General features: G+C 37.9%; 1 long non-coding RNA gene across 4 annotated transcripts; it reads left to right on the forward strand.

The window, feature by feature from the left end:
* Positions 1–5,463: 5,463 nt before the first annotated feature.
* Positions 5,464–17,392, forward strand: LOC107979026. Of its 4 annotated transcripts, none has more exons than XR_004768690.1 (5): positions 5,464–9,842; positions 10,978–11,382; positions 11,640–11,870; positions 13,968–14,112; positions 17,332–17,392. It is a non-coding gene; the product is annotated as an uncharacterized LOC107979026 (long non-coding RNA). The 4 variants fall into 4 exon arrangements; XR_004768689.1 differs by having other exon boundaries at positions 10,978–11,147; positions 11,237–11,870; XR_004768688.1 differs by having other exon boundaries at positions 10,978–11,870.
* The last annotated feature ends 2 nt before the right edge of the window (positions 17,393–17,394 follow it).

Here is a 17,394-nt window from a genome sequence, read left to right on the forward strand (position 1 = left end):
AAAAAAAACTTGTCTATTTGCCTCTCAAAGAATCCTGCATTTCGCCAATTTTCTTAATCTCCCTGTGTCCCTTTTTCCTCACATGTAGAAAGAGTGTGGTGATATCACATATCACAAGGTTTCTGTTAGGTTTAAATGAATTGTTATATTTACAGGAAAGTTTGGAATACGGAAATTACTACAAAATCATGTTTTCAATTAATATAAATTTCTGAGAATATTAACAAGCACTTCACAAATACAAGCTGTTCCTACTTCAGAGCCACTATCTTCTCCAGACCCACAGAACTGAAAATCTTATCCATGGATCAGGTTTAAAATAATACATTTCATGGTTTTCCTTCGGCATCATTTTTTTTCTTGAAGTTCCCTTGAGGAAAAGTTATAGACTAAAGGGACTGAAAGAAGGAAGGAAGGATAGAGGGGGAAGAGGAAAGGAAATAAGGGCATCATCTTTTGATTGGAGGAACAAGTACACAATGTCTGTGTATTTTTTAATCTGCTTCCTGTAATCTCTCGCCTGAGTCTGTCTATGTCTACAAGCCTCATTCCTCTTTTCCCAAATCCCCATGAAACAAATTTCAGTTTGAAGGCTGGACACAAAGGGCAGGATAGCAATCCCTTGTTATATTGCACTACTTAAAGAAATAACTTCCTGTTTTGGATCTACTTCAAATATCACAGTGAGTATTTCCTTTTAATGTCTTTGAATTGAGCCAAATAAAAAGAGGTCATGGTCTTCCCAAGATCATAAATCTACTTTTACCAAGGAACCACTACATTCTACCATATTAGCTTATGTCTTTTAACAGATTATCATGATCTTGGGTATTTGCCAAATAGTATACTGGGTACTGGCAATCTCAAATGTGCAATATAACATAAGTCTTATAGGGAACTTTCCCTCGAAATACAGGTTGTTCTCATTTAGTCTTCTCTAATTATCCTCATAAAAGCCTTCATTCAATTATCACATTTGGCCATGGTGGGAACAAAGCCATCCATCATGTGGGTAGCGAATGCTGGATAAACCCTGTTTTTCAAAGCTAAGAGAAAGAGAAATGATGGGGAATGTACTGTGTATGTTTATCTTATTGGTTGTTAATTAAAATACTGTTTGGCCAATAAAACGGCAAGTTAGGCAGGACTAGGAGTCAAAGAGGATTCTGGGAAATGTAGTAGAGAAGTGCTGATCCAGGCAGGAAGTGACATAGCAAGGAGACTCATATTTAAGTGAAGGAGAACCAGGAAGGGCCCTCTTTTCCCCTCCGCTCCTGTTCCAGCTGCAGGATGTGATCCACCAAAAAGAAGGGATGACAATAAGGCATCCGATAAGATAAGTCTTATAAAATATATAGATTTATGATAATTAAGACTGAGCTAACAGATGAGAATCCTAGTCATTGGCCAAGCAGCTTTGAACCTAATACAAGTTTCTGTGTATTCATTTGGGCCTAACTCGGACAGGCGGCTGGCACACGTGGTGGTGGGGCTCAGTGGCTTTTGGCGGAAAGACTTATCATAACAGAGAAACGCTGACTAGAATAATGTATCTCTTGTTCTGAAGTCCACAGTCAGTAACATTGCATTGCAAAGAGTGTGAGAGTCACTAAAGCTGATGTTCTATTGTTTTTGGTGGACAAGGGGCATGGAATGAGAGACTGAGCAGTCTCTAATTGTCATTATAAATGGAGTCTGCCAAGCACCAGAGAGGCATTTTTTAACAAAATTCTATTTGTAGCAATAAAGTAAAATTATAGTAATATAAAATGTTTTATAATTTTGAAAATAGATTGCTATCTTCCATTAGGGTAAATGAAAAATTCCAAGTGTAGTAGAGCAACTACTAAATAATCAAGGGTTCAAAGGAAGAAGTTGCTGCATCTACAAGAACAAAAGAGGAAGTAGTAGTCGTCACCAGCCTGGGCCTGGGTACCTGGGTCTGGGGACAGCCAACCAAGGAAAACTGGCATCAGGATGTTTCTATGGGATATTCTAAAACGTTGCAAATTTGTCTTTAAAATAAGCACAGAATCTACACATACCTAAACTCTGAATTTGACACACTATCTGTTCTCTAAGATAAAAACAGAGCACTATAACCTGGACAACCATTAAAAATAAGGGAGAGTGGGATTTGGAACCCAACTATGGGAATCTTGTCACCTTCAGGATATTATCCTTCAGAGAGTAGGAAATGGAAAAAAACAGGGACCTGTTAGCATGGGGATGAAATGAAATAACTATAGCAATGCTTTAAAAAGTTAAACTTGGGGCTGAAGATATAGCTCAATGGTTAACAGCATACATTGTTCTTGCAGAGGATCCAGGTTTGGTTCCTAGCACCCACATGGAAGCTAACAATATTCTGCTTCCAGGGGATCCAATGCTGTTTTCTGGTCTCTTTGGGCACCAGGCTTTCATGTGGTACATGTACATACATGCAGGCAAAACATTCATACATATGAGAAACCTTAAAAAGAAATCTTTTATTCCGTTAGAAACAGCAGGATGTAATCTGGATTGGACTACAGAAATAATTTCTTTTCAAGGTTGCACCTATAGCTCAATAGGAATGTGATACAGTGTGACAGAAGAAAATAGGACAAGATACTGGGTAGGGTGTAGGTATACATATATTTTGTAACATATTAATCATGCTCACTCATTGTTCATAATATAATGCAACTTCATACAAAAATTCATGTGTTGGAAAGTAGTCTAGCCTCTATAGATTAGATGAAACTCTAGAATTTGGCTGTTGAAATTCTAATATTGGGACTTCTTACTAAATGTACAACTTTTGGAATGTAACCAAATACCTTTTCTATTGTCATTTTTTACAACAGGGCCAGCATATTTGATTATAGATGCACAAAACATACATGCATATGTACATATAAATGTGTGTTTATATGACTAAAAATGCTATTACATATAAGTACATTGTTCCCTTGAGGAGAAAAGTATTGTGTTAAACTACATAAAACAGCAATACCCATTCTGATAGCTAATTGTTTTCTTATTTATATAGCCTCTTCACAACTAACTTCCCCTTTCAACTCTATGCGCTTTCCTCTTCCAACTTGTCCCAATCGAAAGGTAAAACTTGAACTCACATAGTCCCATGTGTCACATGTTTGAAATATCTGAAGAAAAGATTTTCAGTAACTCCTGGTGACAGCCATTTTTCCTATTTGTATTCATAAGCATTTGCTTGTGACTAACTTTAAACTACTCTGTAGGTGAGAAGAAATATCAACAAATTTTCTTTTTTTTCTTTTTTGGTTTTTTGATACAGGGTTTCTCTGTGTAGCTTTGGAGCCTATCCTGGCACTCGCTCTGTAGACCAAGATGGCTTGGAACTCACATATATCAGCCTGCCTCTGCCTCCTGAGTGCTGGGATTAAAGGCGTGTGCCACCAACGCCAGGCTTATCAACAAATTTTCTATATATTTTTCTGTTAAGTACATATGTGTACATACATAAACACATACATGAAGATACTATGGCTCAAGTATGAATACTGTTCTAAAAGCTAATGAAGTGATTAGAATAATAATGGCACCATAAACTCATATATCTGAATGCTTCCTCATCAGGGAATGGTGCTACTTGTTGGAGGAAATGTGTCCTTGGGGGTGGGATTTGGGATTTCAAGCCAGGCCTAGGATCTCTTTCTTCATGCTGCCTGAGGATCTGGATGTAGAACTCACAACTCTTCCAGCCCCATGTCTGCCTGCATGTCAGCATGCATCCCACCATGCTGATAAGGGACTAAACCTCTGAAACTGTAAGCCATCCCCTATTAAATGTTTTTCTTCATAAGCGTTGCCATGGTCACAGTGTCTGTTCACAGCAATAGAACACTAAGACAGTGAACATCTTTTTTTTTTCATTTAATTGTAGCTTAGTAGCAAGTAGAGTGTGTACTAATAATTACTGTTTCATAAATTTTCATTAAATAGAAATATACTTGTATGGTTTAAGTTATTTCTCCTAAGATATTTGAGAAAGAAAAAGACATGGAAATAGGAAGAGAGAAGAAATAAGTCCTTATTACCTGACCTAACTCTTCTGCTGTCTAACTGCCTCCCTTCATGTAACCTGAAGCCAACATGAGAGATCTTGGTTCTCTTTAGTAGTCGGTGTCTTCAAGGAGATTTGTACCTGATGATACCCACTTTTGGAGAGTGAGGTCTCATGAGCTTTTTTTCACTGAATTTAAACTTTCTGATTTCATTGAGATTAAAAATGATATCTACATCAAGTAAGGCAAAGCAAAGAAATCAGAGAGGACAGTAAATCAGAACCCCTGCCCCACAACCATATCACAAAGACTACCCTAGAGAATCTTAAGAACAGATCTTATGTTCCAATCAGTAATTTCAACCAGAAATAATTATGGTTCAGTATGTCTTTGATTTGATTCAAGAGGATAAAGTGAGTGTAGAAGGATGAGTAAAGTTAATCAAATAATTTGTTGCACTTTCCACACATGTTTTAGTTATATCGCTTTCCATAAGAAAGTTAAGGCACCTGGCCCCAAACACAGCATTTGCTCTGACACAGTTGCTGTTGAGTTCTCTGGACAGGAACCAAACAACTAACCAATGAACAGATTGAGTTGCTTACTCAGCCATTTCTGGTCCAAGGAAACTTGCTTCATCCTTCATGAAACTTGATTCATCTTGGCATCAGTGTGTGAGATTCCTCTTATCTCCCAGTATGCCACACCAACTTTGCTGATCATGTACTTATGCTAGAATTGGCATATTATGTAAATCCTGGTTAAATTTGCTACATCAACTTCAAAAATTTATATTTTACAATTCTAATTGCAATAAGAAGTGTAGCATAAGAAGCCTTCATGCTTTAATATCACCCAGGGTTTCTTATTGTACATCACATTAATTTATTTTAAGTCTTAGAATTAAATCTGTAAAATCCACTCTCTTTTTTATGTACCATATTTTTAACATCTAAAGCACAAAATATTTTGGGAGAAAATAAGTATTATAATCATTACTGAAACATAGGTAATTCACCTTCAAATTGCTTATGTTTACCACTTAATTTTCCTTTTGTTTCAGTACAGGGGATACCAGGAGCACTGATGGGGAATATACTGTGTATGTTTATCTTATTGATTGTTAAATAAAATACTGTTTGGCCAATGAGACAGCAAGTTAGACAGGACTGGGAGTCAAAGAGGATTCTGGGAAATGTAGTAGAGAAGTGGTGATCCAGGCAGGAAGTGACATAGCAAGGAGACTCATTTAAGCAAAGGAGAAACAGGAAGCGTCCCTCTTTTCCCCTCTACTCCTGCTGCAGCGGCACAATGCGATCCACCGGCAAGGAAGGACGCCAATAAGGCATCCGATAAGATAAGTCTTATAAAATATATAGGTTTATGATAGTTAAGACTGAGCTAACAGATGAGAACCCTAGTCATTGGCCAAGCAGCATTGTAGCTAATACAAGTTTCTGTGTATTCATTTGGGCCCTAACTCAGCAGGCGGCTGGCATAAAGCACACATGTGGCGATGGGGCCCGGCAGCTTATGGCGGAAAGATTTATCGTAACAGAGCACAAAGCACACATCACTCAGTACAACTGTACCCAGTATTCTACTAAGCAGTACTGAGCATAATATATACATAGTACCACATAGACCAGGAGAAATGAATGGAATATCGGGGGGAACAATGCAGCAGACAAGGAAATGACTGTGGTTCAGAGGGCACATAGTTTTGATTATATAGGAGGGGAGGCAGAAATCAAATGTCCAGAGTCCTCTTCAGTCACTTTTTTTTGTTTTTGTTTTTCGAGATAGGGTTTCTCTGTGTAGCTTTAGAGCCTATCCTGGCACTCCTCTGGAGAACACGCTGACCTTGAATTCACAGAGATCTGCCTGCGTCTGCCTCCCGAGTGCTGGGATTAAAGGTGTGTGCCACCAGCACCCTGCTTCTTCAATCACTTTTAACTTATCTTTTGAAACAGGAACATCTCACAAAAACCTAGGTCTAACTAGATTGGATGTCCAGCAAGCCCCAGAGACTCACCCACCTCAACCACCACATTACTGAAAAGACAAGCATGTATCTCACACCTAGTTTTATGCTACAGATTCAAATAAGGTCCTCATGCTCGACCAACAAACACTTTATAGTGCCGAATAGACTGAAACATCTCCCCAAGCCCTCTAATTTTGTTTTTGAGAGTAAGAAATGTATGTCCACCAAAAATCAAGTGTACACTTTGGGGGAGTAATACAATAGAGAACTGACATCAATATACAGACTTCCCGAGAAGTGTAGATAGATAGAAAGACCAAAGATTGATAGAATCATTCCAGAGTTATGTGAAAGGCTAGAAAGGAATGCATGGTCTAATGTCCCAGTCATGAGGATAGAGATGAGTCACAGTGAGACCTTCTTTGCAAATGTAAGTGGCCCACCCCTCATTTATCATACTAAAGACAAAGGACCTTTCATATCCAAGGACACATTTCTTCAGGCACTAGATGTCACTGTTCCACTTAAGCAAAGCAGCCATCAGTCATCATGAGTCACATTGCATTTATCTAATCAGAATTACCTGTGTGCAGATCTGAGCCAACTTGACTTGCTTCACGGGCTTTCAAAACAAAGCAAAAGGGATTTGGAACAAAAGTAGTGGAAAGAAAAACTAGCTTTATATTTCTTCAGGCATATTCACCACATTTTGTTGCAAGTAAACTAAAAGTTAAGAATTAATTCAATAGGAAAATTATGTATATAACCTTAAGGAATAGAACTTCTACCATATAAGAAAAGGCACAATGCTATTTTAAACAACAAAATTCAAACAGTGTCTTCAGACTGTGTATGTCTATATGTCTGATGAAACTATCTTCAGAGAACATATTTAAGAGTACTTCCATAGCATATGTAAATCCCCTCACTTCCAGAAAGCAGGTTGGGAGAAGGAAGAGAGAGGCAGGAGTAGGGGAAAGAAGAGAAAAGGGAGTAGAGGAGAGACAGGGAGTAGGAAAGCAGTGAGGGGGTGGGGAAAAAAGGAGGGGATCAGTGGCAGAAGGGGCAAACAGATTTTTAAAAATCTATCCAGAAACCCATTGTTGACATTTTGAATTCATTTTTTTTTATATTTTCCACTGAACTTATTCACAAAGATACAGTCAATTTCATCATATGTCTGATCAATTACATGTTCCTTGGGCCCTTGAATCTTAAAAGGAAGGGTGCAGGGTGGTTGAATTCTTTTTTCAGTAGAGGAGGGGTGCTATAGTGATACTGAAAAGATTATTCTTGCAAATGACTTGCATGGTGAACTTTCTGCTCATTGTTTTAGAAGCACTGATTCCTGAGTGTTTCTGAGCCTGACTTTCCAGCTTCATTTCAGATCCATGAGCCTCCCATCCCCAAGCCACCAGAACCCCAACACACACACACACACACACACACACACACACACACACACACACACACACACACACACACACACACAGTTTCCTTTTCCATGTAGAAGCCACAGCCAATTTCTTTAGCTAGCAATCACATCACACAAAACAAAAAATTTGGTACAAAGTTTGGCAAACAATGCATGAACCATGCCAATATTGACTATTCACTTTGCCCTGTCAAGCTCCTGTTTGGTAACCATCTAGACTATAGAGGAATACAAAGGAAAAGTTCCTCAAAAAAAAAAAAAGAAATTGTTTTTTAATGTACCTGGTTGCTAAAGATCTCAGATCTTAAGTGTAGCAGAGTGTTCTCTCTATAGTTTCCAGGAACTTAACTCTCCTTAACCTGGAAGATTAATTTAGACAGTGGGGTTTTGATGCTCTGTATGGTGTCACTTTGAGTGATCCAAAGAAGCAACAGAAGAGAAAACAAAACTTTGGCTGGTAAATATTCCACAAAAGCAATAGGAATACATGCTTGAAACTCTAGAATTGACCGAGGGTCCAATATTGGGAAGAAAAAAATATATAGTTTAGGCATCAGCTTATTGCCTGAATCTTGATGTTATGATATCTTTCCAAGCAACAACCTGGTGTGTAAAAATACAAGGGAGTTTAGCTGCAGGCAGGCTGTGGTGATATCTCCAACTCAGTTGTTATGCTAACTTAGATAATTTATGAGTTCATTAATTCTTGGTTTTCTCATACTGAAATTGCTGCTTCTCTGGATGATGGGGAAGTCGACTAATTTGGATTCTTTACCATCAGTTCTCTTTACCATCCCCTCTCTTTCTCTCATCCACTCCAGAGTCTGGTCTGGAGAACTTAGATCTCGATACCCCAAATAAAAAGTCTTTATTATCCCTTTGGCAAAATGAATGACAAAGACAACTTCAGACAGTTTGGTTTACCATCTGAGGATCCAGTTCCCCATGACTGGAAAGGTGTGGCAGTGTGAGTGGCCCTAGCTGTGCTGGCAGGAGAGTGAGGCCGCTGGTCACACTAAGTCCACTTTCAGAAAACAGAGAAAAATAAATGTTGGTGTTCAGCTTGCTTTCTTTTCCCTTTGTATCCAGTCCAAGGCCCAAACCCATGGAATGGTGCTAAGATGGGTCCTCATTTCTGGTTAAACCCTTATGGAAACAGCAGTGCAGACACTCCTAGAGGTGTGTCTCGTAGGTGAGTCCAAATCCAGTGAATCCGACAACAAAGATGAATAATCAAACTGGGAGTGACTATCATAAACATATTCTTTACAAATCAAACAAGCACTGACTTTCAACCTTCAGAGAATCTTACCAATCTTATATGTAGCAGGAAAGAACAAATACAGATTCTTTCAGGTCTTTTCTGAGTATACAGATAATACATAACTGGAAGAAAACATACATTTAACAAATGCTGTATTTCCCACTTAGGCTGATCAATATTTCATATTACAAAAGAAAACATGATTGGACAGTATAATCCAATAAAAAGTGTTTGTGACACAATGATTCTTACCCAGATTATTTGCATCTTAATTTTAATCCTCATTAACATAAATAAGGTTATTCTTCACTGGTGTGTTTTTTACACAGAGGAACATTCCAGATTCTGGCACTTGAATAACATACAACAAATATCCCCTATGTAAAGAGATGGAGTTGTTAAACCCACAAAGACTCCAAAGGCAGACCTGTCTGGAGGCACAGTAATGTTCAATTCTTTACATTGCTGTGGTTTAAAAATTTGAAACTGTTGCCAGGTGGTGGTGGTGCATGCCTTTAATCCCAGCACTGGGGAGGCAAAGGCAGTTGGATATCTATGAGTTTGGAGCCAGGCTGGTCAACAAACCTATCAGAGAAACCCTGTCTTGAAAAAAAATTTAAAGATGAAACTGAAGAGAAGTATAGAATAAAATACCTTTTTTTTTTTTTCTAATTCAGCCAGGTAGGACTAGAAGTTGAATCACTGTTTTCACTAACTAATATCCTCTTTCTTGCTCTTATGACCCTCATGCCCCCTCTCTCTCATATATAAACATTTCACAAAATGTAATTATTCAATGTGTATGTGACATAGTCCAGATACATGGTAGATTTATATGAAGTGAATATTAGACAGAATATCCACATAATTCCTATGGACTATATTCCTATTTTATAACTAAAGAACTTCTGGTACATTATGCTATTTATTATTTGTGAGCATTGGTCTTTGAAGAGGGCAATTCACAGAATTTAGATAAGGGGAGCTATAAGTAATATTACTAATTGCTCATTTTTCCTTCTGTCTGAAAGGATCATTACAGAGAATAAAATCGAAGCAACCTGCCTGAAATGATTGTACTTTATATCAGAAAGAAAGATGCTCTTCCCTACAAATGCTGTCGGGGTGAGGAGAAGAGTGTCAAGACACAATTTACAGTGCCACACAACCCTATCATACCATCCATACAAATCTCTACAATAGAGTAATATGAATAGTCTCAGGAATGCAGAGTAATTTTATCTCTTACACACATATTAATGTAGCAATGTGGAGAATAGAGAAGAGAAAGATGAAAGGCAAAGACATTAATGCATTTGGGTTGTCAACATAACATGACGGGATGGATGTAAGAACAGAACTTTCTTCAGTGTTGCCTTATATTTAAATCTTGGGAGAAAAAAAAACTATATATTCCATGAGGCCAGAAACCATATCTGCTTGGTGTACTATTATATTTATTATATCTAACACCCCAATGTGCCTCTGGTACTTAAAATATTCCTGCAATAGGAATCTGCTTATTAAATATCTGTGCAATGAATATATCAAACACTTATCATCCTCATGAATAAAGAAGTTGCTCAGTTTATACTCCAAAATAACATTTCATTTTTGTGTCTTTGAAATTATTTTCACTTAACTATACATATATTAATAAACATACAATTAAAATATTTATTGAGACTACTTTTTGCAACATGTCTTGGTCTTGGTCATGGTGTGTGCAAAGAAAAATCTTGGTCTTTCCTTTCAGGAACAGATTTTTCCAATTAGCATGTGTTTCTAATGAGCCTCTAAATCTATAAAGGTGGTTAATTGAAATTTACAAATGTAAAATGAAAGAGAAAACACTGGTTGACCTGAAGTGAATTAACCCAAAGGAAGTTAGAGTGCAAATAGGGAGAATCAAAGGTTATAAAGTAAGTTCTTACCTGGTCACTCACTGTTATTTTCCTGGCTAATTGGGGTCAATAGACTGAAAATGAAGTGGGATAAAGTAGCAACATTTGTTATTTTTTTATTCAACATCCCAAGAAGAAAACTCTTTACCGGACATTGCTTGTATTTCAAGTGTTTTATAGCAGATAGCAAAGTTTTTAAAACCTATGGCTATAAATTATTTCAGAATGGTCTTTATTCTCTATTGTTTCTGTCTGCCATCAAGTGAAATCTTTTTCACTTCTGTTTTCATATGAACTTGTAATCTTTTATGCTATATTGAATAACAGAGTATCTTTATTTTATTCCTTTATCAAAGGGGACTAATGTCTAAGTAACTTCTTAAGAGCTACAGAAAGCAAGCTGAGGTTGGAGTTTCAAGTCTAGTCCACAAAGAAAATAAAACCGTAGGAAAGAAATTGATGAAATAATTTTAAAGAAACATGGATGTCGGGATTGTGTCATTCCTCTGTAGCCAGGAGGCAACAGGTCATACAGATTTTTTTAATCTTTAATTTTAATGAAAAAAATAACATTTGAAGAAATCTCAACAATTAACAGTTTCTTCTCATCTTTAGGATTTAACAATATTTGTTATCTATGCTCACAAGAAAAACAGACTACTGCTTGTGCTGAGAATTTAAGAATATGTTTGATCTTTCAGACCCTCTTGATTCAGAACTATCTATGGCCTGGACTACTACAGGATTGTATCTTTTTCTTGGTAAAATAATTTTTGTTAAATTGAATATTTTAACATGTAAGCTCTCTAATTTTTTTACATATTTTTTGATTCTTTGAGAATTTTACATCATTCACCCAATTCCCACTCATTTCCCAGTCCCTCCATATCCTCCTTTCACCCTTGACATGCCTCCCCCACAAAAAAAATCATTTGAAACAATCAAACAAAACAAAACAAAAAACCACTTTGCTCCTCCAACTTCCTGCCTCTTCATAACTCTTCATTCATCCTAACAGCACTTGGAAAAGCAGTTTGTCCAAACAGCTTTACTTGCAAATGTTCACTGCAATGAGTTGTTGGCCTGGCTCAAGGCCTCTGGCTTCTGATACCTAACCAAAACTGGACCTTCACTGAAATACCTCTCTGATTTCCTGATGTTGCCCAAGCCATGGAGATCTTGTAGCTGTGGTTTGGCAGAACAAGTCCCTTCACAACCTCCAGACGTCATGGATGGGGTAGATATTGAGGTGAGCCAACTCAATGGCCTGGATGTGGGCCTAGGTGGTAGCTGAGTTGATCAGTCCAGGCCTTTGCTGGAACTGAACGTCTTAGGCAAGAGGCAAAGCCAGCTCACCTGCATCTATGCCACAGGTTCAGCTCTCCAGTGTATTAGTGCATCAGTGTATCAGCCATTAAGGGGTGGAAACAGCTCTCCCATATGGGGCAGGGTCAGCTCAACATGACTCTAAGACTTTAACATGGATGGTTTGCATGGCCCCTGATGATAACATGGGGCACAGACAACAACACAGACTCCAGCTGCAGCAGGACCAGGGACCCAGGCATAGCCCTCAGCAGCAGCTCAGTCTGGGCATCTCTATGGTCCTGGGTGGCACACAAGGTACTCATATCAGTAGGACCCTGATGGCAGCATGGTCCCTGGATAGCAATACACCTTAGGTTGTGGTTCAGACCACAGGCATCCATGTGGCCTTCAATGGTAACAGGAGCCACAAATAACGACATAGCCCCTGGCTATGGTAGGGCCATGAACACAAGCAGATCTGGCCCATGGTAGCAGCTCAGTCCTTGATGACAGCATTATCGCTCCAATCAGAGAGATTCTTAGCCAAAGCACATTATTGAAATTTCCTGAAAGTTCAAGGTTAATACTTACTTTATAATATAAGTGAATGCTGAAGACTTCATATGGTCTACCAGTACATATATTTGTGTCTTTAGACATGTATATACCTAAATAAGTGGTTTTGCTTTCTCAGATAACTGTCTTAGGATTTCTATTCTTATGATGAAACATCATGACCAAAGCAACTTGGTGAGGAAAGAGTTTATTTGGCTTTATATTTCCACAAAACTGTTCATCAAAGGATGTCAGCTCAGGACTCAAGCAAGGCAAGAACCTGGAGGAAGGAGCTGATGCAGAGGTCATAGAGAAGTGCTGTTTACTGGCTTAATTCCCCATGGATTGCTCAGCCTGCTTTCTTATAGAACCTAGGACCACCAGCCCAGGGATGGCATGACCCACAAATGTCTGGGCTCTCCCCATTTGTTTGTTTTTTGAGACAGGGCTTTTCTGTAGCTTTGGAGCCTGTCTTGGAACTCTCTTTGGGGAAAAAAAAAGTTACTCTCAAACTCACAGAGACCTGCCTCTGGAGTACTGGAATTCAAGCTATGCTACACTACTACCTGGCCTTTGAATGTTTTAACCTTTAAGAAACCCAATTTCCTGTCCATTCTTTCTTTTGGGAACAGAAGTTTAGTTATGGACTCCATGGAGGATAAGAAACACAATTCTGAGATTTTCCTCATTATGTGCTACATTTATAACTGTGATGGTTAACTTTGATTTTCAACTTGAAAGGATTTGGAATTTAGGAAACAACTCTCTGGGAATGACTGTGAGGAAGTTTCTGTACTAGTTTAATCAGGTGGGAAGACCCACATTAAATGATGGAAGGGGCCACCATTCCATAGGTGAGAAGAGAATGTGAGCTAAGTAGCATCATTCATCTTGTTCCATATTTGGATTATGGATTCAGTGTCACCAGCTGCCATTGTCACTCTCCTGACACCATCACTTCTCTGCAGTGATGGATTATGATTGCAAACTTTGAGCTAGAATAAACTTTTACTCCTTTAATTGTCTTTTTCAGGCATTTTATTGAAGCAATGCCTAATGCAATAAACAATAAATAAAATTTCCTAACAAACTATAAAGCTACAATGATTGTCACTGATTGTGGCTAAAGGAAAAAATAAAAATAAAATAGTGTGTGTGCTTCATTTGTAATTATACCATAGGCATTCCTCCATAATTACCTTTCTATCAACATTGTTAAACCCAACAATACCAATGTTTTCTGATGGTTTCCCAACAATCATCATAGCAGAAAGTTTTTGCCTAGGCAGGCAACAATGGCACTTATCTGGGAGGTAACCAAAGGCTGTCTAATTGGACTCAGAGCCTGCTCAACAGGTAGTAGGTGACTTATACCTTGTATGGTAAATCCAGCCAACTATCCATGTCTGGTGAGTTCATGAACCCTAGAGGAAAGCCTGTTACCTACTATCTAAATTATAAATATTTATCTTTATACCCACAGATAAGTAGAGCTCTCACTCTTCATCAAAGAAACTTATTTTCACAGCTGCCAGATATAGAAATCCACAATTGGCCAAAACACAGAGACCTGACCATGTGAAGCCCAATCTGAATGGATCCATCTACAATAAACCCCCATACCTAAGGTAATGGGACACTGACAAAAAGATTGTAGGATCCAATTGAAGATTGTAGATGTAATGAAACCACATCTGTGAAGCAGCATATTTTGCTAAACAAGACCTGCACAGTGAAAACCAATCAACATGCCAATGTGAATGGTGGAAATGTTGCAAGGGCCTACCCAGAGAGCTACAGGCAAATAAAGGTTTCTGAGAGACAGACAAGAAATCTTCTCTAAGAATAATACCTGTGACAGGTTATCCAAGCCCAGTGGTCATCCTTTAATACATATACATATGAGAAACACTAAAATACTTGTTAAGTTGTATTATGTCAAATGAGATAGATAGATAGATAGATAGATAGATAGATAGATAGATAGACAGATAGACAGAGAGATAGGCAGACAGACAACAGACAGATAGACAGGCAGATAGGTAGGTACATAGATAGATGACAGATAGATAGATAGATAGATAGATAGATAGATAGATAGATAGATAGATAGACAGATGATAGATCTATCTCAAGGATAATTAAAGAAGACGAGGTGGTGAACTTGAGAGTGGAAAGACACAGGAGGAGCTGGAGAGGGTGGATGTGAAAATGAAGTAAATATAGTATGCATATATGAAAATCTCAAAGAAATAAAAGAACCCATTACTTGATATAAATTGCTTCAGTCCACCAATCGAATTACAGATACTCAACAGTGACAGACATCTCTTGGTTATTACAAAATCCCATTTTAAAAACTCAGAAAACAGTGACAGGGAATATAGTAAGAGAGGAGACAGTGGAAAAGTCACTGGGCAGAATCTCACCCAAAATTCCACCGAATGAGAGTGCTGAAGGACTTCATGAGAAGTTCTACAAATTACTCAGTATGCACACTCACAGGGATATTTTCATGTTTTGTAAACATGTTGAACATACCAAGCATCATGTTTTGTAAACACGTTGAGCACACCTGTTTCGATAAATCTTTCTGCCAAAAGCCGCCTGAGCCCCACCACCATGTGTGAGCTTTACATCAGCCACCCACCTGAGTTAGGCCCAAATGAATACACAGAAACTTGTATTAGGTACAATGCTGCTTGGCCAATGACTAGGATTCTCATCTGTTAGCTCAGTCTTAATTATCATAAACCTATATATTTTATAAGACTTATCTTATCGGATATCTTGTTGGCGTCCTCCCTTGCCGGTGGATCACATCCTGCCACTGGAACAAGAGTGGAGGGGAAAGGGGGCCAATTCCTGTTTCCTCACTATATATGAGTTTCCTTGCTATGTCACTTCCTGCCTGGAACATCACTTCTCTACTACATTTCCCAGAATCCTTTTTGACTCTTAGTGCTAACTTGCTGTCTCATTGGCCAAACAGTATTTTATTCAATAATCAATAAGATAAACATACACAGTACATTCCCCATCATCTCCTCTTTTCTGTCTAAATTAAAGGATAACTTATCTTTTATAATAACCGAAGAAAACTATAACCTTAACTATCTGTCTTCAACTCTATCAAAGACCACAGAAGGAAAATATATAAACTCTAGAATTGACAGGATATCTGCCACCTGGACAGTCACCCAAAGTACCTCTGCATTGTTGGAGCATCCATCTTCAGCCCATAAGCCACAGTTTGTCTGGCACACTTCTCCATTTCAACAGGAACCCTTCAGTATTGTCTTGTTTTGTAAGTTCAGCAGTCACTTTCTTGTGGGTCCTGCATGTCCAGTTTATACAGCAACAAACAGTTCAGGCAATAGCAGTTTCTTGCCCAAATGGCTAATCTTGCCATGTTGAAAGCAAACTCCATAACAAGTTTCTTCGATGCCCATCTTTCTTTCTGACATAATTGGTGTGCCAGGAGTAGTTGTGTCTCACTGCCAAGATAAACCCTAAACCATTTAAATGCCATATTTCTGTAGGTCTTTGAAAGGTTTGAAGAATACCTACCCATCTCGAATACATCTCTGAATCTAGAAAACCTAACTAACCTAATTATAAGTTCTGACTCTTATAGGTAAAAGATCTGTATAAACATAATATCTAAATAAGAGGAGACATATACATATCACAAAATTGACCTTAAAGTTGTATCAATAAATGAAAATATATACCAATGCAAAGTATTCATTCCGATATCCTATTCCCCTTTTCTTTAAAAAGAGATTGACTATGCTCATTATCATTTATAACTAACCCACTTAAATGAAAACAAACATTTATAAACAATAGTTGGGAATATGGGCGTCGTTCTTTCCAAGCTGCTTCCTGCTGATTGGGGGCGATGTTCATACCATTAGGATCATGATAAAACATAGAAACCTGACCAAGTCCTTGTTTTTGTAGTCTGTAAGGCTGTGTCCTCTCAGCTTCAGGGGGTCTTGCTTGATCAAACCATATTAGTCTGGAAGGAATCCACAGCTTTTTATTTTTTGTGGAAATAAAAGCAAAACTTTTATTTCTAAGTTGCCTGTCCTTAGACTTAAATTCTGAAGTCAAAGTACTTTTAAAATGTGTAAGTTGGATTAATTTAGCAGTATTTATAATCAAATGTATTTTAGCAGCAATAAGTTTTTCCTCGGCAATCAAACAATTTAAAGACAACAATATTAGTATCTAGATTTTCTGTGTATTTTTTATCTCTAGGTGGCTTTTTTTACTATTCTACTTTTACTTCCTTTTGTTTCTTTTTTTTTTTTTTTGAGACAGGGTTTCTCTGTGGAAATCCACCTGCCTTTGCTTCCGTTAGCAAATCCTACCAGCGTTGCCATAACCGGCTACTCTATTTTCTCCTGTTACTTTTTCTCTCATAAGCCTACATATATTTTTTAATGCAGTGTAAACCTTTAGAGGTTTTTCTTTATCTGGATCTGTCTTTATCATCTCAGAAGTGTCGAGTACAATGCCCAAGAGCGCTGGTCCCCATCACATGCCAAACATGCAAACTAATTCAACAAACTAGAATCTAAATCCCATACTGAGTTTTTACTGACATATATAAACAACTGCTTATGAACAGATGGAAAATAGGTGTCTATGAAGGAAAATTCAGCCAAAGGAAAGCTGTTTATTTGGGTGGGTAGGAACATGAGAGGATCCAGGAAGGGTTGAGGAGGGGAAATCATGATCAGAATATATTTGAAAACACCTATTTTCAACATAACTTCCTTCCTTCCTTCCTTTTAGTTTTTTTAATGATTTTTTTTTGTTTTGGATTTTCACTACAGGGATTCTCTGCAGCTTTGGAGTCTGTCCTGGAACTCGATCTGTAAACCAGGCTGGACCCTAAC

Source organism: Cricetulus griseus, chromosome 2 (assembly GCF_003668045.3).
Source record: "Cricetulus griseus strain 17A/GY chromosome 2, alternate assembly CriGri-PICRH-1.0, whole genome shotgun sequence".
Taxonomy (NCBI): domain Eukaryota; kingdom Metazoa; phylum Chordata; class Mammalia; order Rodentia; family Cricetidae; genus Cricetulus; species Cricetulus griseus.